Source organism: Mustela erminea, chromosome 11 (genome assembly GCF_009829155.1).
Source record: "Mustela erminea isolate mMusErm1 chromosome 11, mMusErm1.Pri, whole genome shotgun sequence".
Lineage (NCBI taxonomy): Eukaryota > Metazoa > Chordata > Mammalia > Carnivora > Mustelidae > Mustela > Mustela erminea.
In genome coordinates, this window is record NC_045624.1 from 88,272,030 (window position 1) to 88,294,799 (window position 22,770).

General features: G+C 38.8%; 1 long non-coding RNA gene and 1 pseudogene across 1 annotated transcript in view; both read left to right on the top strand.

The window, feature by feature from the left end:
- LOC116569541 overlaps window positions 1-22,770 on the top strand; it is a 221,625-nt gene that overhangs the window by 94,907 nt on the left and 103,948 nt on the right. The gene's annotated exons all lie outside the window — the stretch shown is intronic.
- Window positions 13,309-13,409, top strand: LOC116569740 (annotated as a pseudogene).

Sequence of the window (22,770 nt, forward strand, 5' to 3'; positions counted from 1 at the left end):
TCATCCCCTCCCCAGTTTCACCCGTTCCTTCCCTACCCCTCTTTCCTCTGGCAAGCATCAGTGTGTTCTCTAGTGTGTATCTTGGTTTTCTCTCTCTCTTTTTCCTTTCCTTGTTTGTTTTGTGTCTTAAACTCCACATCTGAGTGAAATCATTTGTTTGCCTGATTTATTTGGCTTAGCATTATACTTTCTAGCTCCATCGATGGTATTGCGAATGGCAAGTCTGTGGCCAAGTGGTAGCCTGTCGTATATCTACACCACAGCTTCTTTCTCCACTCAACCGTCACTGTGCACTTGGGCCACTTGCATAGATCGACTCTTGTAAATAATGCTGCAGTAAACTTAGGGGGCATATGCATCCCTTTGATTTAGTGTTCTCGTATTCTTGGAGTAAATACCTAATCATGTGATTACACACTGGGTAGTTCAGTTTTTAATTTGTTGAGGAACCTTTGTACTGTCTTCCACAGTGGCTACACCAGTTTGCATTCCCACCAACAGTGCACAAGTGTTCCTTTTTCTCCAAATCCTCGCCAACACTTAATTTTTTTTTTTTTTTAAATTTCAGCCACTCTGACAGGTGTGAGTTGATACCTCATTGTGGTTTTGATTTGCATTTCCCTGAGATGAGTGATGTTGGCATTTTTACCTCTGTTGACCATCTGTATGTCTTCTTTGAGAAATGTTTCCTCCTGTCTTCTGCCCATTTTTAATTAGATTATTTGTCTTTGGGTGTTGTATAAGTTCTTTATATATGTTGGATACTATCCCTTTATAGGATATGTCATTTGCAAATATCTTCTCCCATTCATTAGGTTGCCTTTTAGTTTTGTTGATTGTTTCTGTCACTGTGCAGAAGCTTTTTATTTTGATGTCATGCTTATAGTTTTTTTTTTAATTTTTTATTTTATAAACATATAATATATTTTTATCCCCCAGGGTACAGGTCTGTGAATCGCTAGGTTTACACACTTCACAGCACTCACCATGCTTATAGTTTATTTTTGCTTTTGTTTTTCTTGTCTCAGGAGATGTATCGAGAAAAATGTTGTTATGGCCAATGTCTGAGAAATTACTGTCTGTGCTCTTTTGTGACAATTTGATAGTTTCAGGTCTCAGATTAGGTCTTTAATCCACTTTGAATTTATTTTTTTGTTTGGTTAAAGACTGCAGTCTAGGTTCTTTCATTTGCAGTTCAGTTTCTGCAATACCATATGTTGAAGAGACTATCTTTTTCCCATTGGATATTCCTTCCTGCTTTGTTGAAGGTTAATTGTATGTTTATTTCTAGATTTTATGTTTTGTTCTATTGATTTATGTATCTGTTTTTTGTATCAGTACTAGGTTTTGATTACTACAACTTTGTAATATAACTTGAGGTCTGCTGTCGTGATGCCTTCAGCTTTGCTTTTCTTTTTCAAGATTGCTTTGGCTATTTGGGGTCTTTTGTGGTTCCGTACAAATTTTAACATTGATTGTTCTGCTTATGTGAAAAATGCTGTTGGTATTTTTTTTTTTAAAGATTTTATTTATGTATTTGACAGACAGAGATCACAAGTAGGCAGAGAGGCAGGCAGAGAGAAAGAAGGGAGAAGCAGGCTCCCTGCTGAGCAGAGAGCCCAATGCAGGGCTTGATCCCAGGACCCTGGGATCATGACCCGAGCCAAAGGCAGAGGCTTTAACCCACTGAGCCACGCAGGTGCCCCTGCTGTTGGTATTTTGATAGAGATTGCCTAGGTGTGTGAGTTGCTTTGGGTATTATAGACATTTTAACAATATTTGTTCTTCCAGTCCATGAGCATGGAATGTCTTTCTATTTCTTTGTGTCCTATTCAGTTTCTTTCATCAGTGTTTTATAGTTCTCAGAGTACAGGTCTTTCACCTTTTTGGTTAAATTTATTCCTAGGTACTTTATTATTATTATTATTTTTTGGTGCAGTTGTAAATGGAATTTAATTTCTCTTTTTGCTACTTCACTATTAGTATATAGAAATGCAACAGATTTCTGTATGTTGATTTTATATCTGGTGATCTTATTGAATTCATTTATCAGTTCTGTTAGTTTTTTTGGTGGAGTCTTTAGTGTTTTCTGTATGTAGTATCATGTCATCTGCAAATAGGGGAAGCTTCACTTCTTCCTTATGAATTTGGATGCCTTTTATTCCTTTTTCTTGTCTGATTGCTGTGGTATGGACTTCTAGTACTATGTTAAATAAGGGTGGTAAGAATGGACATCCTTGTCTTGTTCCTGACTTTAGGGGACAAGCTTTCAGTTTTTCTACACTGAGGATGATATTTGCTGTTGGTTTTTCGCACAAGGCCTTTATTACATTGAGGTATGTTCCCTCTAGACTATTTTTGCTGTGGTTTTTTATCATATATGGTTGTTGTACTTTGCCAAATGCTTTTTCTGCATCTATTTAAATAATAAAGCATGTTTCATCCATTACTCCCCATGAAAATCTTACTGCTATATAAGAGAAGGCATTTTTATTTGATTTTATAGTTTAAGAAACACAAGCTTCTGATATTTCTGAGATCATTTGGCTAGCACTTGACAGAGTCTTTATATTCTGACTTGTAAGCCAGGATTTCCTCCCAAAAATGGACTGACGCATTGGTGGTTCAGTGGTAGAATTCTCGCCTGCCAAAAATGGACTGACAAGATTTGCGGGCTTACTGCATTTTTTAAACAGGGAAATCAATTGTGTTCTATTACTAAGTATAGTTGAGCCTTGGGTAGTAGAGGGGTTAGGGGAGCTGACTTCTGTGTAGTTGAAAATTCCTGTTTAACTTTGGATTCCCCAAAAACTTTTTTTTTCCTTTAAAGATTTTATTTATTTATTTATTTGACAGAGACATAAGTAGGCAGAGAGGCAGGCAGAGAAAGAGAGAGGGGGGATGCAGGCTCCCTGCTGAACAGAGAGCCCAATGCAGGGCTCGATCCCAGAACCCTGAGATCGTGATCTGAGCCGAAGGCAGAGGCTTAACCCAGTGAGCAATCCAGGTGCCCCAGATTCCCCCCAAACTTAATACCAATAGCCTACTCTTGACTGAAAGACTTACTGATGAGATAGTCAATTAGCACATATTTTGTATGATTGATGTATTACATATTGAGCATCTGACTTTTTTTTTTTTTTTTTTAAGAGTCTGATTCTTGATTTCAGCTGGTCATGATCTCAATGTTGTGAGATCAAGTCCTGTTCTGGGCTCTGTGCTGGGCATGCAGCCTGTTGAAGATTCTTTCTTTCCCTTTGCTGCTCCCCCCACCTCTCTCTCTTTCCCTCTCAGTCATAAGGAAGAGAAAATACATTAAGAGTACTATGGTGCCTGGGTGGCTCAGTTGTTAAACATCTGCCTTCAGCTCAGGTCATGATCCCAGGGTCCTGGGATTGAGCCCCGCATCCGGCTCCCTGCTCGGCGGGAAAGCCTGCTTCTCCCTCTCTCCCTTCCCCTGCTTGTGTTCCCTCTCTTGCTGTGTCTCTCTCTGTCAAACAAATAAATAAAAATCTTTTTAAAAAAGTACTATACTGTATTTATTGAAAAATTCTGTAAGTGGGCCTGCATAGTTGAACCGTGTGTTGTTCAAGGGCCAACTGTATTTGATTTAACCAGAAATTGAAATAATAAGTATAAAATGAAAGTGGAAAAAAAAAAAAGCACTAACATTTATTGAACACTTACTAATGTGCTAGGCACTGGAGAGGCTGTGCATTATCTTATTTAATCCTCCCAACAACCCTAAGGAGTGGGTTACTGTAGTTCTATTTTTATAGATTAAAGAGAGGGCTCATAAAGGTTAAGAAAAAATCAAAGGTCACATCGCTAGGGAATATCAGAACTGTATTTGAAACCAAGTGTTTTCGATGCCAGAGCTAAGGACTTAACCACTCTTTCAACTGTCAAGGAGGATCCCTCAAGATGTTTTTTTCATGACACACAAAACGCAGATCATGTTTGCTGAGTGTTTCCTCTGTGTAGACCTAGTGCTATATGTTTTACATGCCGTTTCTCATTTGCTTCTTAAACCTGTGAAGGAAGAACAGTTATTGTTCCTACTTTACAAACAGTTTACAGGGAAGACAGTTTACAGAGAGGTGAAGTATTTTGCTCATAAATGATAGTTTGGATCTGAATCCAAATAATAATCTGCCTAGAACCCAAGCGCTTCTCATCTATATGATGCTTCAACTTCGTGTTTTCTCATTCTGTTGTGGTCAAAGCTGGGAAGATGTGTGATTGCTCAGGGTTCTTGGGCATGTCAAGGGAGCAACTTTGTCTTCTGGGACTAGCTGGTAATAAGCAAAATTTTCTAAAAGAAAATAGTTTAATAGGAACTTTCGATAAGGACTTGGCATGAAGAATCATCTGGAAATACCACATTTTTGTGCTTTAGCAGTAATATGCTTCAAAGATTTTACTGTAAGGCAGAGGTTTGCACAAGTTAGAAGTGTGTTTACTCCCATGAGTCTGAAAAGAGAACGAGGTTAGGTTAAGTAGCTATTAATAACAGTTGATAAGAAAAAATAATTTTGAGACTGTGGCTGTCACGGTTTCTTAAATAGATTATTGGGATAATACTTGCTCCTTGTTTATTTTGTATTAATTTCAGGCACACACAGATTAATAGCCTTTATTACACAATGTCTACACTGGTCCTTGTGACTTGTTTATACTGACTATAGATTTAAATCTATTTTAAAGCAAACTGAGAAGCTATTCTGGTATATGCTCCCAGAGCTCCAGCTCTGGCATGTGGTTTAGCTGTGGAATCTTTTCTCACACTTCATGCGTAAAACCTAGAGTGGGACAGGTTTGGAGAGTCTACCCTGAAGCCCACTACATGGGGGCAAGTGATCGTGTCATTGATAGGGAGCTTCTCTCCTTTCCACCAGGAGTTAATAAGACTTCAGAGCAGAGTCAGCCACACGCTTGGTGAGAACATAGGATTCATGGCCTGTTCTCCAAATCCTAAGGAGATAAAACAAACAAGTGATGATTTCTCAGGAAAATTGAGGCCATGTTTCCAGCATCCTTAGAATCCTCCTAGGCACCACTCCTCTGCCAATTAAAAAAGTTGTTCACACCATCAGTGCTCTTCCTCGGGAGGGCCAGTTGGGGTGAAGCCAGAAAGTTGCTTCTGATTGGAAGCTTGGGGAACCTTATCTTGTCTGTGGCTTGGTTAGAGCTCTTCTCACCAGGAATTTGCAGAAAAATCTCGAGGTTGTTTAGGAGAGGAATCTCTTCCCAAGCCATCCATCCAGCAAAGATTTTCATACTTGTCTCTCCCTCATCATGACTTCCTCTTTCTGTTTCTATGGAAGACATAGGTGTTCCAACTTCCCTTCCCACCAGGTGAATTTTAATTGTGAAACCAAAGGGGGGGCTGGGTGTTTTGTGTTTCTCGTAGTTGATGTCATTGTGAAGCCTATTCCTTTATCAAGGGCATTTGGGTTAGTTTTCTTTTTCGCTATTTGTCTTTAGTTTGGCAGCACATTGCAATGACCAGCAGCGTGAACTCTGCAGTCATATTGACAGTTTCAAGTTCTAACTCCAACATTGGCTAGCACATTTCAAAACAAATCATTGGTAACTACCTCCTAAAGTTGTCGCAAAGATTAATTCAGATGCCCTTTGTAGCACATTCAGCACAGCTCTTGGCACATAGTAAGCATTCAGTAAATGTTCATTGCTGATGTTATGAAACATGATATTATGATATTAGTATGAAATATATATAATTACTATTACATATCTTAATAAATTTAGACTTTTCTTTCTCCTGACTAGATGCCCTGAAATAAGATTTTGGATCCCAGAGTGTATGGGTTAAATTTTTTATACATGGATGGGGCACCTGGGTGGCTCAGAGGGTTGGGCCTCTGCCTTCAGCTCAGGTCGAGGTCTCAGGGTCCCGGGGTCGAGCCCTGCATCGGGCTCTCTGCTCAGTGGGAGGCCTGCTTTCCCCTTTCTCTCTGCCTGCCTCTCTGCCTGCTTGTGATCTCTCTCTCTGTCAAATAAATAAAATCTTAAAAAAAAATTTTATACATGGTGCCTAATTAGTATCTAAAAAGTTTACGGTCCTACTGTGACTGAATGGGAGTAGCCTTCTTCCCAAATCTTACCAGCATGGGAGATTAGAAATCATTTCAGTTTTGGCTAATATGATGGTTAGATATGGTTTCTTTATCGTTTTAACTTGTAATGTACTGACCTCTAAAGAGAATTAGCATCTGTACTTAGCTTTTTGGTCATTTTTAGATTTTCATCTGAGTCTGAACAGGCTATGTCTGTTCATAGCTTTTGTCTTTGGGGTTCTACAAATATTGCTATTTTGAGTAAATATAGCTAGTTTATAAAAATTTGCCATGAATTGAGGATATTGTATTATTTGTATTCCTTTTCTTTTGTGGTCTTTTGGTCTACTGCCATTTCCATTTTTCTTTTCTTTTTTTTTTTTTTTTTATTTCCAGCATAACAGTATTCATTATTTTTGCACCACACCCCGTGCTCCATGCAATCCGTGCCCTCTATAATACCCACCACATTTCCATTTTTCATATAGACCAATATAACCATTTTTTCCTTATGTCTTCTGGGTATTCTGCTATTAAGCCCTTTTGAATGTTATGTATGTGCTAGAATCATGTTTCTGTTTTCATTTTGTTGCGGCAGGGGCTCTCAGTTTTCTGTGGGCATCACAATTCCTTGTGAAACTTTTAGATCTTAGAATTTAGATCTAGGTTTAGATTTAGGTTTAGATCTTAGAATTTCTGGAGGTGGGGCTTAGCCACATGTCCATTAAAAAGGTAAGCCTCATTTTGAAAAATTAGTGCTGCTTAAAAGTAGGTTTTTAAATTGCCAAAACACTGATGTAGTTGTTGAAGCTGGAATGGTTATGTCTACCTCAAACTGATATGTTGAAATCTTAACCCCCCAGTGTGATGGCTTTCAGGAGACTGGGCCTTGGGGACGTGATTCTGTTGTGAGGATGGATTCTTCGTGAGTGGGATTAGTACTCCCATAAAAGATACCCAAGAGGGTTCCTTCACCCCTTCCCCTATGTGAAGACACAGGGAGAAGATGGTTGTCTGTGCACCAGCAAGAGGGCTTTTGCCAGAATCTGACCATGGTTGCACCCCTGATCTTGGCCTCCAGAGTTGTGAGAAAACAAATTTCTGTTGTTTATAGGCTGCCCAGTCTGTGGTATTCTGTTATAGCAGCCCAGATGGACTTAAGATACTGGGTGACAGGCACATGCGGGCTCATTATACTGTTCTCTTTACTAATAAATGTGTTTGAAAATTTTCATAAGTAGTAGCTTTAAAAGAAAAAGTTCTGATAGCATGCAAAACCGATCAAAATTGCTGTACCAATCAGAGTTGGCAAAGTAGCAGGGATGTTATGTGTTAAATCCACCTGCAAGGCCAACTAGGAAGGGACATGGCCTTGTCATGGTGGTGTTGAGCAATAAGGCAGGCCGCCCAGTGTGGGAGCTGAGCCAGAACCTGAGTGGCCTGCCAGGACTGTGCTGTACCCTGGGACCCTGAACAACAGGGCCTCTCCTCTTTCAGAACTCTTCGTGACTTCTCAGTTCTGTAGGACCCCATGGAGAGGCAGGAGCAGATATGTCTGTTTCTTGGGGAGGCAACAAAAAAAATAGAAATCAGCTACATGTCTCTCTGGGACGACAGCAGCAGATGTGGATAGTGGCAGGGTTTTTGGTGACCAGTAAATTGGAAGTGTTCCCATTTCCTATCATACTGGCATAGCCACCCCCACACCCATTAAAGATCCTTTGTCAATCACCATCTTATACTTACCCTAAGCCTTCGAATTTTATCTCTCTCTTTTTTACCCCCAGCACAATACTTTTTTCCTAGTCTGATAAAATTCTTGGCCTTGACCGTGATTTGCTTACTTCTGCCCCCACAATAAGCACAAACAGTCAACCTGGAATGTCTCACTCAGACTTTGCTCATCTCTAATCCTCACCTCTCAAAATAGTGCTCAAAATGCAGTCTAGGGGAAGCCCAGGGCGAACTGGTCCTGATCTAAGGACAAAGATAACCAGAGAATTAAAACCCATCAGCAGAAAGGAGTAAAACAAATAGAACAGCCTACCCCTTGGGTAAATGGAAATGAGGCTGGAAGGAGGGGAACTTTTACAGTCTCATTAGAACCCATTGAGAGGGACACCTGGCTGGCTCAGGCAGCAGAGTATGGGATTCTTGATCTCAGGGTTGTCAGTTCAAGCCCCCCACTGGGTGCGGAGATTACTTAAAATCTTAAAAAACAAAAACAAAAAAACTGAAGCTGTGGAGAAATTGAAAAGATGTTGTCGTTGAAAGGAATGATCAGAAAACCAGAATTGCTCAAAGTGAAATCTTGAAAGTATGATTATCAAAATCAACTTTGAAATTTCATGGAAGTCTAAAAAATAGAAGCAGCCAAGGACTGAATTAGTAATCTGGAAGATAAATGGAAAAAAAAAATATTCCAAAACTTAGGTATGTACAAGGAGATGAGGAGGAGGAGGAGGCTGAGAAGAGAGCCATGCAGTTTACCCTCTGTGTGCTCCAGCAGGAGTCTCAGGGTGAAAAGAACACAGGCGGAGGACATCACTCTCTTTAAAATAGAGAAATGCTTGGGTCTTGAGGAGGAAAGGGTCCATCTAGATGCACAGTGATGAAATTTCTGTCCTACAAGGATAGAAAGAATATCCTTAATGTTTGTAGAGCAAACACAAGCTTGCCTGTGAAGGGGTTCCACTCACACTGGCCCAGAGTCCCATCAGCAATGCTGGATTTTTTTTTTTAAGGCATTTATTTATTTATTTATTTATTTATCTGATAGAGGCACAATGAGGGAGCACAAACAGGGGGGGTGGGAGAGGGAGAAGCAGGCTTCCTGCTGAGCAGGGAGCCCCATGTGGGGCTCTGCAGTCAGGACTCTGCAGTCATGACCAGGGCCAAAGGCAGATGCTTTAACGACTGAGCCACCCAGGCACCAGCAATGCTGGATTCTGAAAGACAATGCGGTGAGGAGTTCCACATTTGGAGGGAAATGATTTGAACCTCAAAATATATCCCAGCTAGACAAAGCGTAAAAATATTTTCCGATGCTGGGAAGGACGCAGAAAGATTGTCTTTTAAATCCTTTTTTCTAGGAGAGTTACTTACAGCTATAATAGAGCCACACAGAAACAGAGCCCCAGAAAGAGGAAAATGCAGGATCTAAGAGCCCAATCTAGGAGGATATCCTAGGACGATGACCGTTGCTTGACATGCGTAGACAGTAGTTAGTCCAAATTAGAACTAGAGATCAGAAGGCTCCGTGGAATGAGTCTTCAGGAAGACAGTGGGGAACACTACACAGATCTTGTGATTAGGATCTAGAAGTGTCACTATAGCTTGCTATCAATGACACGCTGGTGTCAGTCTGTCTTTTTTTCAATAAGAGAAAGAATGGCCACTAGATCATCTGGGAAATAGGATAAAACACTCTACAGGAAAGGCGTGGTCTAAATATGAATCAAGTTGGATTTTGAGCAGTTGGTGTAAAATAAAGTGATGGATTCTCAGAATTAAATGCATTTGAATTTGTAATGGGTAAAGGGTATAAACATTCCCATGTTGAGTGTCATTGTTTCACTCTTGAAACTGGATCACTATTTTTATAGCACATAAGTCTTTACAGGTCAGATTTTCCCCAGTAATTCTTTTGAAGAATCACCCAGGGAATACACTTAGATATAAAGTTTGTTCCCATTTTCTCTTTCGGTCAGGAAAAAATGTATGATTTTGTTTTTTTTTTTAGTATAGCAAAGGTGACCTTGGATTTTCACCAGATAGTCATCTAAACCTGAATATTTGGAAACAAACTTGTGACCATTAAGAAGCATAAGCTTTAAATAATATGCATTAACACTAGTGTCACAGCCTCGTGTTTTAGTAATTTATTTGAAGAGTTCCTTAGTAACTAATAGCTTATTTTGAAGAAATATGTACATAAAATTCAGCTCCTTTAGTTTCACCTCCCCTTTTTTTCCTGCTAAATCCAAGTAAAATTAAATGGGATAATTTTTTTTTTAAGATTTTATTTATTTATTTGACAGAGAGATATCACAAGCAGATGGAGAGGCAGGCAGAGAGAGAGAGAGAGAGAGAGGGAGAAAGAGAGAAGCAGGCTCCCTGCTGAGCAGAGAGCCTGATACGGAACTTGATCCCAGAACCCTGAGATCATGACCTGAGCCGAAGGCAGCGGCCTAACCCACTGAGCCACCCAGGCGCCCAATTTTTTAAATTTTTATTTATTTAAAAAAATTTTTTTTCAGTATTCCAGAATTCATTGTTTATGCACCACACCCAGTGCTCCATGCAATACATGCCCTCCACCATACCCACCACCAGTCTCACCCAACCTCCTACCCCGTGCCCTTCCAAAACCCTCAGATTAATTTTCAGAGTCCACAGTCTCTCATGGTTAAGAAATATTTACACAGTTATCTCTGTATTGTGGGATTGGAAAGATTTGAATATATATACAATTTTCCTGACTTTCCTACCAAGAATAGGTATTGCTATTAATATGAGAACACTCCATACAATTTTTAAAATAATTTTTATGTTTTAATAAACATATAATATATTATTAGCCCTAGGGGTACAGGTCTGTGAACCGCCAGGTTTACACACTTCATAGCACTCACCATAGCACATACCCTCCCCAATGTCCATAAGCCCACCACCCTCTCCCTCCCCCCCCCACCGTCCACCCTCAGTTTGTTTTGTGACATTAAGAGTCTCTTATAGTTTGTCTCCCTCCCAATCCCATCTTGTTTCATTTATTCTTTTCCTATCCCCCAAACCCCCCATGTTGCACCTCCACTTCCTCATATCAGGGAGATCATATGATAGTTGTCTTTCTCTGATTGACTTATTTCGCTAAGCATTACACCCTCTAGTTCCATCCACATTGTTGTAAATGGCAAGATTTCATTTCTTTTGATGGCTGCATACTATTCCATTGTATATATATACAACCTTTTCTTTATCCATTCATCTGTTGGTGGACATCTAGGTTCTTTCCATAGTTTGGCTCTTGTGGACATTGCTGCTATAAACTTTCGTGTGCATGTGTCCCTTCAGATCACTACGTTTGTATCTTTAGGGTAAATACCCTGTAGTGCAATTTGCTAGGTCATAGGATAGCTCTATTTTCAACTTTTTGAGGAACCTCCATACTGTTTTCCAGAGTGGTTGCACCAGCTTGCATTCCCACCAACAGTGTAGGAGGGTTCCCCTTTCTCTGCATCCTCTCCAATATCTGTCATTTCCTGACTTATTAATTTTTGCCATTCTGACTGGTGTGTGGTGGTATCTCATTGTGGTTTTGATTTGTATTTCCCTTATGCTGATTGATGTGGAACACTTTTTCATGTGTCTTTTGGCCATCTGGATGTTTTCTTTGCAGAAATATCTGTTCATGTCCTCTGCCCATTTCTTTTTTTTTTTTTTTTTTAATTTCCAGCATAACAGTATTCATTATTTTTGCACCACACCCCGTGCTCCATGCAATCCGTGCCCTCTATAATACCCACCACCTGGTACCCCAACCTCCCACCCCCCGTCCCTTCAAAACCCTCAGATTGTTTTTCAGAGTCCATAGTCTCTCATGGTTCACCTCCCCTTCCAATTTCCCCCAACTCCCTTCTCCACTCTAAGTCCCCATGTCCTCCATGCTATTTGTTATGCTCCACAAATAAGTGAAACCATATGATAATTGACTCTCTCTGCTTGACTTATTTCACTCAGCATAATCTCTTCCAGTCCCATCCATGTTGCTACAAAAGTTGGGTATTCCCTCTGCCCATTTCTTGATTGGATTATTTGTTCTTTGGGTGTTGAGTTTGATAGGTTCTTTATAGATTTTGGATACTAGCCCTTTATCTGATATGTCGTTTGCAAATATCTTCTCCCATTCTGTCAGTTGTCTTTTGGTTTTGTTAACTGTTTCCTCTGCTGTGCAAAAGCTTTTGATCTTGATGAAGTCCGAGTAGTTCATTTTACCCCATACAATTTTATAAGAATTATTATTTCTACTGAAACTACCTTAGCAGACTTTTTATAGTAAGGAAGACCTTCTTGATGTCCCACTTTCCACTAATCATTACTATCACTCTTGAAAACTCAGTGTTGAAGAGAGCTCACCTTTTTACTGAAAGCAGGTATAGCTTTGCATACTGACTGCTCCTGCCTGTAAGATTTTTGGTTTCTCGAGGACTAGGCCTGGGTATCTGCACCATCTCCTGATGGGCTCAGCACAGCCTCAGGGTGCTCCTATTGGGTCCTGGAAGGCATGCTGGGTAGAGGCAGAGCTGCTAGGCCTGCACCCCAAGCTCTTTCCCAGAGAGGCCCTTATGGGGTGAAGGAGAAGGGAAGGCGGTTGGTTCAGGCTCATGCAAGCATGGTAATGGAATCCACAGGGCTTCCAGTTCTCCTCTTCACAATTGCATAGGGTATAACTTAAAAGCCCAAATGCTTGCTTATGTGTTGAACAGAGCAATAAACTAATAATCAAATGATAGGAACAGCCTAAACTCAGAGCCTCTTCCCATGAACAGGATTTGTGGGGACAAAACAGTTTTGAAGAAGTGGGCCGCTCCCCTGTTTGTAGAGATGTAGGGAATGGTCACGAGGGCGTGAGGGGACAGTGAACACAGGAAATGCTCAAATGCTGGTGTTCTCACGGAAAAAGCCTCTCATGGAACACAGAAAACTGCACAAAATAAGTTTCCTCCCCTGAACCATGGACCCTTCTCCCAGCCATGCTTTCATGCAGACAAGGATGACCTCCAGAAGAGAGAGGGAAGGAAGAAGGAAAGGAAAAGGGAGGATCGGGCCTGGGAGCTTGAGATGAGGCTGAAACTTTGAGAGACAGGCAGTGCTCGAAACCGGACAGTGAGTCATGCGGGGTGGAGCGGGTCAGAGTTGCTAACTTACTGGTTGAAGGGCTGAGCAACTTCAAAATGATTCCATTTTAAATTAGGCAATTTGTGAATCTCCGGTTTCCTTGCTCAGACCCCTGGGGATTGGTTGGGGCAGAGGATGAAAATAGGACCCAAGCCAGGCCCTTTTATGTTTATTTCTCTTTCCTCTTACTCATGACTTTAAACAGGCACATCTATCACTAGGACTCTCCAGTTCATTACGAAGCTGCAGGTGGTAGGTCACCGAAGGGAAGAAAGAAAAGGAGGAAAGGAGCCAAGAATTCGAAAACCAGTAACTTAAGCTCCCTGTGCTCCCTTGGCCCGCATGGGTACTAAGATTGGAACAATGCATAGAAGAACAGCATGTCCCCTGTGCAAGGGTGACACACAAACTCATGAAGCATCCCGTATTTTTTCAGGGATGGTAGGTACATTCTGGAGGTAGATGGTGTTGGATGGTTGTGCAACAACACGAATGCACTTAATGTTACTAAGCTATCTATACACTTAAAGATAGCTGAATGTGAGGAGCACTGGGATTTACACACGACTAATGAATTGTTGAACACTATACCAAAAGCTAATGATGTACTATATGCTGGCTAGTTGAATTTTAATAATAATAATTAAAAAAACTAAAAAAGGAAGTAAAAAAAATAGCTGAAGAGTAAATTTTATCTTCTATTTTACTGCAATTTATAAAAAAAAAAAAATACGGCCCTAAGGGTTGGATAAAGATGTCATAAGAAACAATCAACAAGTAAAAGTCATGCAGTTTACAAAAGAAATTAGAGCCAATAGAAATCTAAAAACACAAAGGCAAGCCCTCAGTCATTGTGCGTACCATGGTATCAGCATAGAGTAGTGGAAAGAGCCAACTTGGCTATTACCTGATTCAAAGTCTCACTCTGCCACTTACTAGATGTGTGATCTTGGACAAAACACCTAATGTCCTTGCGCCTGTTTCTTGCTTAAAAGAGCGAAATGACATTGGACTCACAGACATATTGGGAGAATTAAGGTATTATGGGCGAGACATTTAGCATAGTAAATGGCTCCTACTAGGAGCCATTTACACTGTGTTTCCTTTCCCTTTAAGCACGTGAAAGGTTGCAAATGCAATGTGTTGCGGGACACGGAACCTAACTTGAAAGATGGTAAGGATAAAATAAAAAAAATGAAAATATATGGGGATAGTATTTGGGCAGTAGTTCCTGAAAGAGGCAGGAAATTGAAATTGAAAGGACCCTCTTAATTGCTGAAGAAGACTTAAAACAGTGTAGAGTACTGACCTAGCTGTTGTAACTAAGTAACCATCCCCCCCTCCAATACAGTGACTGAAATAAGATGGAAGCTTATTTTTCTCTAAATAATACTGCAGAGGTTAGCTATTTAAGGTTGACAAAGCAGCTCTGTCATTCTCAACACACAAGATTTTCATCACTGGATCCAAAGTGGTTTCTTTAGATCCTGACATCATCTGGGTAGAGGAAGGGGTTGGGAGGAAGGATCAGTGGTGACATCTACCTTCCTTTTTAAGGGCATGACTTAGCAATGACACACCTCATTTTCCCACCCACACCACATTGACCAAATCCTTGCTGTAAAGGATGCCAGGGGAAGTAAACTCCAGCCAGAGTCCTATTACTAAGAAGAGGAGTTTGGATGTTGCTTATGCTTAGCCTTTTCAACCACATAATGCACATTATATTTTCTCTAGTTTGCAACCACCGACTGTCAAAATAACAAAGCTAACACCTTCCCCAAAATGGAAGCATAGTTTCTTGCTTATTAATTCATTCAGTAAATATTTACAGACTACTTCTATAAGTACCATTCAAAACATCACAAATACAGAAAACTGCAAAACAGAAGTTCCTGATTTCATTAAGCTAAAGTTGGCTCAACTGGTAGAACCTTTGACTCTTAGTCCCAGGGTCATGAGTTCAAAGCCCATGCTGGGTGGGGATCACATTTAAAATGAAAACAAAACAAAACAAAACAAATGTCATTAAACTAAATTCAACAGGGGGAGAAAGTAAACAAAAATTGAAAAAAATTAGATACCAGTAAGGGCAAAGATTAAAATTAAGGGATATAAGAACAAGCCACCAGATGTTTATTTAGATGGGAATGTTAGGGACGCCCTCTCTGGGGAAATGATGTAGAAGCTGGACCATTTGAAGAACAGGAGATAGAACACACCAGGAATGGGGAACTGCAGGTGTAGAGGTCCGGATGGGGGAAAGATCTGTGATACAGAAGGGACAGTGTGGATTTGGCAGGAGAGGAAGGGAGGATATAAGACCAGGAAGGAAGGCAGGAGCAGTTTGTTCTCTGGCATTTCCTAGTGCTCAGAACAATGTGCACTGGGTAGGTACCCTGTGAGTGTTTGGTAAACGAATTAGCTAGAAAATAAAAATCTGAGGCTGTTGGCAGGTGGCCTCTAATTCATGGCTGTCCTCTGCTATGGTTTGCCCTCGGCTCATGCTACACACATCTCTCAGCCCCTGTCTCTCAGAATCTCAGACTCTTTTTATCCTTCCCGTTGCTCCCAGGATCTTTGATAGCTTGATGTCCTCTTATTAGAAATGGAATTAGGGATTTATTTGTAGGGTTTGCTTTTAAGGACCGGTTCCCTCCAGCGCCCTGAGGACCTGGGCCAGTCGGGTCGGACGCGGGTGGGGACGGGCGGGGTGGGTGTTAAATAAACGAAAAAAAAAAAAAAAAAAGAAATGGAATTAGGGAAGGAATTTGGGAAGGAGACCGGTATCTGAATACAATAATTACATCTCCTTTTTGGCTTTCTCTGCTCTTTGCTAAATAGCTCTAGTTCTCTTTTTTCTTTGTGTGGTTTTCCAAATCTGGAGCCAGCCTAATAACCTGATACTTGCAAGTGTCAATTTGGAGGGGCAGAATAACTAATGGAGTGCCGAGATGGGGTGATAGTTAAGACTGTAACCTTTGGAGCCAGACTTCCTGGATTTGAATCCCAGTTTGGCCTGTTATTGTCTGGGTCACCCTGGGTAAAGTACTAAATTGCTCTGGTCATCTGTTTACTTTCTAACAAATGGGAGGGAGGGGGTAAAAGTGATTTCTTTTCTTTTCTTTTCTTTTTTTTTTTTAAAGAATTTATTTATTTATTTAACAGAGAGAGATCACAAGTAGGCAGAGAGGCAGGCAGAGAGAGAGAGGAGGAAGCAGGCTCCCTGCTGAGCAGAGAGCCCTATGCGGGACTCGATCCCAGGACGCTGGGATCATGAGCTGAGCCGAAGGCAGTGGCCTAACCCACTGAGCCACCCAGGCGCCCCGGTAAAAGTGATTTCTGACCATGAACTGAAAGAATTAATATTGTTAAAATGTCCATGCTACCCACAGTGATCTATAGATTTAGTGTAATCCCTATCAAAATACCAATACTATTTTTTATGGAACTAGATCAAATAATCCTAAAAATCTGAATATAACCACAAAAGACCCCAAAGAGCCAAAGCAACTTTGAAGAAGAACAAAACAGCTGGAGGTATGACAGTCCCAGATTTCAAACTATAGGACAAAGCTCTAGTAATCAAAAAAGTATGGCAGCAACATAGAAACAGACATATAAGATCAATGGAACAGAGTCCAGAATAAAGCTCAAGCTTACATGGTCAATTAATCTATAATAAAGGAAATAAGAATATACAGTGGGCTAAAGATAGTATCTTTCTATTTATTTTTGTCATCTTCAATTTCTTTAATTGGTGTCTTATAATTTTCATACTACTGGTGTCTCACTTCCTTGGTTAAATTTATTCTTAATTATTATTTTTGATGCATTGTTAATGGATTGTTTTCTTATTTTCTCTTTCTGCAACTTTGCTGTGAGTGTTTAGAAACACAATAGGTTTCTGTACATTAATTTCATTTTTTGAAACTTTATGGAATGCACTTATTCTAATAGTTTCTTGGAGAGTCTTTAGGGTTTTCTATGTAAAATATCATGTCATCTGCAAATAGTGACAGTTTACTTCTTCCTTATCAATTTGGATGTCTTTTGTTCCTTACCTGATTGTTCTGTCTAGGACTTACTATGTTGAATGAAAGTGGGAAGAATGGACAGCCTTGTTTTTGTTCCTCATCTTAGAGAAAAAACTTCCAGCCTTTCACTGTTGAGTATAATGTTAGTTGTGGGCTTGTCATATATGGCCTTTATTATGTTGAAATATGTTTTTTCAACACTCTCTTTGTCGAGTTTTTACCATGGATATTGAATTTTGTCAAATCCCTTTTCTGCATCTATTGAGATGATCATCATTTTTATCATTCATTTTGTTACTGTGGTGCTTCATGTGAATTGATGTGTGGATTATTCAGAATGAACCATCCTTGCATCCCTGGAATAAATCACATTTTATCATGGTGAATAATCCTTTAAATGTATTTGGTAATGGATTTCATTTTCTAATATTTTGTTGGAGATTTTTGGATCTATGCTCCTCAGGGATATTGATATCTAAGTTTTTTTATTTTTGTAGTGTCTTTGATTTTGGTATCAGGGTAATGCTGGCCTTGTGGAATATATTTGGAGGCTTTCCTTTCTCTACTTTTTTGGAGTAGTTTGGGAAGGATAGGTATTAACTCTTATTTAAATGTTAGTTTTTTTTCACCTGTGATGCCATCTTGTCCTGGACTTTGTGTATTGGGAGTTTTATTTATTACTGATTCAGTTTTGTTACTAGTGATTGGTCTATTCAGATTTTCTATTTCTTCTTGATTCTGTCTTAGAAGATTGTGTATTTCTAGAAATTTATCTGTGTCTTCTAGGTTGTCCAGTTTGCTGGCCTAGGATTTTTCTAAGGAATCACTTACAATATTTTGTATTTCTGAGGTGTAGGTGTAATTTCTCTTATATTACAGTTTTGAGGTTTCTTTTTTTTTTCTTTTATGTGCCTCACTAAAGGTTTATCATTGTGGTTTATTATTTCAAAGAACCGGTTCTTGGATTCATTGATCTTTTTCTATTTTTCTTTCTCTTTTTATTTAGTCTCTTTCATTTATGCTCTTATCCTTATTATTTCCTTTCTTTTAACTTTGGACTTTGTCTTTTTATAGTTCCTTTAGGTGTAAGGTAAGATTGTTTATTTCATATTTTTTTGTTTCTTGATGTAGGCCTGTATTGCCATTAACTTCCTTCCTAGAACTGTTTTTGGGATCTTCCAAAGATTTTGAACTGTAGTATTTCCATTTTTAATTGTCTCCACTTATTTTTTTTATTTCTCTTGATATCTTCATTGATCCATTGGTTGTTTAGGAGCATGTTGTTTAGCCTCCATGTATTTGTAATTTTTCCCTTTTTTTTTTTTTTTTAAACTGATTTCCAGTTTCACATTGATGTAGTCAGAAGGTGCTTGATATGGTTTTAGTCCTCCTCTAAAAGTTTTTGAGAATTATTTTGTGGCCTAACATATGATCTGTCTCGGAGAATGTTGCATTTGCACTTGAAAAGAATGTGTTTTCTGTTTTTGGATGGAATATTCTGTATATATGTTAAAACCATCTGGTCTGTTGTGTTGTTTCCTTGTTGATTTTCTCTCTGGATGATCTATTCATTGATACAGGTGGGGTGTTTAAGTCCCCAACTATTGATGTATTACTATCAAATTTTTCCTTTATGTCTATTAATATTTGCTTTATGTGATTAGATGCCCCCCAATGTTGGTGCATAGGTATTTACAATTGTCGTATACTTTTGTTAGATTGATCCCTTTATCATTACATAGTGCCCTTCTTTGTCTCTTTTTACAGTCTTTATTTTAAAGTCCACTTTGTCTGATAGCAGTATTGCTACCCTGGCTTTATGTGCGTGCACGTGTGTGTGTGTGTGTGTGTGTGCGTGTGCGCGTGTGTGCGTGTGTGTATGCATCCATTTGTATAGTACATGTTTTTCATCCATTTACTCTCAATCTGAAGTGAGTTTCTCATAGGCAGAATACAGATGGATTTTTTTTGTGGGGGGGATATATATATTTTTTTATTAACATAAAATGTATTGTTTGCCCCAAGGGTACAGGTCAGTGAATTGTCAGGCTTACACATTTCGTAGCACTCACCATAGCACATACCCTCCCCAGTGTCCATAACTCAGCCACCCTATCCCTATCTCCCCCAACCCCTTAGCAATCCTCAGTTTGTTTCCTGAGATTAAGAGTCTCTTATGGTTTGTCTTCCTCCCAATCCCATCTTGTTTCATTTTTTCCCTCCCTAACCCCTAGACCCCACCACGCTGTCTTTCAAATTCCTCATATCAGAGAGATCATATGATAATTGTCTTTCTCTGATTGACTTATTTTGCTTAGCATGATACCCTCTAGTTCCATCTACGTCATTGCAAATGGCAAGATTTCTTTTCTTTTCGTGGCTGCATAGTATTCCAATGTATATATATACCACATCTTCTTTATCCATTCATCTGTTGATGGACATCTAGGTTCTCTCCATAGTTTGACTATTGTGGACATTGCTGCTATAAACATTCAGGTGCATGTGCCCCTTTGGATCACTACATTTGTATCTTTAGGGTAAATATCCAGTAGTACAATTGCTGGGTCATAGGGTAGTTCTATTTTCAACTTTTTGAGGAACCGCCATGCTGTTTTCCAGAGTGGCTGCACCAGCTTGTATTCCCACCAACAGTGTAAGAGTGTTCCCCTTTCCTCACATCTTTGCCAACATCTGTCATTTCCTGACTTGTTAATTTTAACCATTCCGACTGGTGGAAGATGGTACCTCATTGAGGTTTTGATTTGTATTTCCCTGAAGATGGATTTTTTTTAAAAATCTATTCAGTTGCCTATGTCTCTTGAAGTATTAGGCCATGTACATTTAAAGTAATTGTTCATATTGCCCTTTTGTTGATTGTTTTCTTATTTTTTGAGGTTCTTTTCTGTTTATTCTTACCTTGCTCTCTTCCTTTATGGTTTTATGGCTTTCTTTCTTTAGTGTTATGCTTGGACCCATTTCTCTTTATTTTTTGTGTATCTGTTATAGGTTTTGGGTTTGTGGTTACTATGAGGTTCATATTATAACTTCCTAAATATATAGTAATCTATATTAAGTAAATGGTCATTTAAATTCAAGCAAAATCTAGAATCACTACATTTTTACTTCTTCTCCTTCATGTTTTATGTATGTGATGTCATATTTGACATCTGTTTATTCTGTGAATCCCTTAAATCATTTTGAACAACATGGGTTTGAAATGTGTGATGTCTCTCATAATGTGGAAGTTTTACAGTACAAGACTATAAGCATATTTTTCCTTCCTTATGATTTTTTTAAATTTAAATTTTAGGTAGTTAACATACAGTACAATATTGGTTTCTAGAGTAGCATTCAGTGATTTATCTCTTACATGCAATACCCAGTGCTAATCATAACAGGTGCCCTCCTTAACATCCATCACTCATCCAGCCCACCCCCCGCCACCTCTCTCTATCAGTCCTAGGTTTGTTCTCTATCATTAAGAGTCTCTTATGGCTTGTTTTCCTCTCTCTCTTTCTTTCTTATATTCCACATATGAGTGAGATCATTTGGCATTTGTCTTTCTCTGAATGACTTATTTCACTTAGCATAATACACTTTAGTCCATCCATGTCATTGCAAATGGCAAGATTTCATTCTTTTTGATGGCTGAGTAATATTCAATTATGTATATGTACCATATACACACATACCACATACCACATCTTCTTTATCCATTCATCAGTCACTTGGTGGACATTTGGGCTCTCTCTTAGTTTGGCTGCTGTTGATAACTCTGCTATAAACATCAGAGTTCGCATATCCTTTAGAATCTGTATGTTTGTATCCTTTGGGTAAATACCTAGTAGTGCAATTGTTGGATCAAAGGGTAGTTCTATTTTTAGCTTTTCAAGAAATTCCATACTGTTCTCCAAAGTAGCTGTACCAGTTTGCACTCCCGCCAACAGGGCAACCAGCAGTGTCCCCTTTCTATGCATCCTCACCAACACCTATCTTGTGTTGTTAATTTTAGCTATTTTGACAGGTGTGAGATGGTAAATGGTTTTGCTTTGTATTTCCCTGATGATGAGTAATGTTAAGGATCTTTTCATGTGTCTGTTAGATATCCAAATGTCTTTTTTGGTAAAGTGTCTTTTCGTATTTGTGCACTTCTTAACTGGGTTATTTTTTGGGGTGTGTGTGTTGAGTTTGATTAGTTCTTTGTAGATTTTGGATACTAACACTTTAACAGCTATATCATTTGCAAGTATATTCTCCCATTCTATTCTGTAGGCTGCCTTTTACTTTTGTTGATTGTTTTCTTTGCTGTACAGAAGTTCATTCTGATGAACAAGTAGTTCATTTTTCTTATGTTTTCCTTGCTTGTGGTGATGTGTCTAGTAAGAATTTGCTAGAGTTGAGGTCAGAGAGGTTTCTGCTTATATTCTCCTCTAGGATTTTGATGGTTTCCTGTCTCACATTAAGGTCTTTCATTTGTTTTGAATTTATTTTTGTGTATGGTGTAAGAAAGTGGTCCAGTTTCATTTTTCTGCATGTTTTCCAGTTTTGCAAACACTATTTGTTGAAGAGATAGTCTTTTTTCCATTGGAGTTTCTTTCCTACTTTGTTGAAGATTAATTGACTGTATAGTTGTGAGTCCATTTCTGGTTTCTCTGTTCTGTTCCATTGACCTATGTATCTGTTTTTGTGCCAATACCATACTGTTTTGATGACAAGAGCATTGTAATGTAGTTTAAAATTCAGAATTGTGATGCCTTTCTTTCAAAAAAGAAAAAAAAAAGTTTTGTTTTTCTTTTTTGAAAATTGCTTTGGCTATTCGGGGTCTTTTTTGATTCCATACAAATTTGAGGATTGTTTGTTCTTGCTCTGTGAAAAATGTTGGTAGTATTTTAATGGGGTTTACATTAAATGTGTAGATTGCTTTGGGTACTATAGACATTTTAACAATGTTTTTTCAACCCATGAACATGAAATGTGTTTCCCTTTCTTTGTGTCCTCTTAAATTTCTTTCATAAGTATTGTATAGTTTTCAGAGTATAGGTCTTTTACTACTTTAGTAAGATTTATGCCAGTGTCTTATTTGTTTTGGTACAATTGCAAATAGGATTGATTCCTTGATTTCTTTTTCTGCTGCTTCATTATTAGTATATAGAAATGCAATAGATTTCTATTCATTGGTTTTATATCCTGTGACTTTGCTGAATTCTTTTGTGAGTTCTAGCAATTTTTTTGTTGATTATTTCAGGTTTTCTACCTAGAGTATCATGTTGTCTGCAAAGAGTGAAAGTTTGACTTCCTTCTTGCCAATCTGGATGTTTTTTATTTCTTTTTGTTGCCTGATTGCTGAGGCTCAGACTTCCAGTACTATGATAAATAGTAATGATGGGAGTGGCTATCCTTGTCTTGTTTTTCACTGTAAGGGAAGGGCTCACTTTTTTTCCCCATTAAGGATGACATTGGCTGTGGGTCTTTTGTATTTGGCCTTTATGACGTCGAGGAATGTTCCACCTATCCCTGCTTTGTTGAGGGATTTTATCAGGAAAAAATGCTGTATTTTGTCACATGCATTTGAAGTATCTCTTGATAGGATCATATGGTGCTTATACTTCCTTTTATTAATATGGTGATCATGTTTATTGATTTGTGGTTATTGAACCACCTCTGTGGCCCAGGAATAAATCCCACTTGATTGTGGTGAATAATTCTTTTAACATACTATTGAATTTGATTTGTTGTTATTTTATTGAGAATTG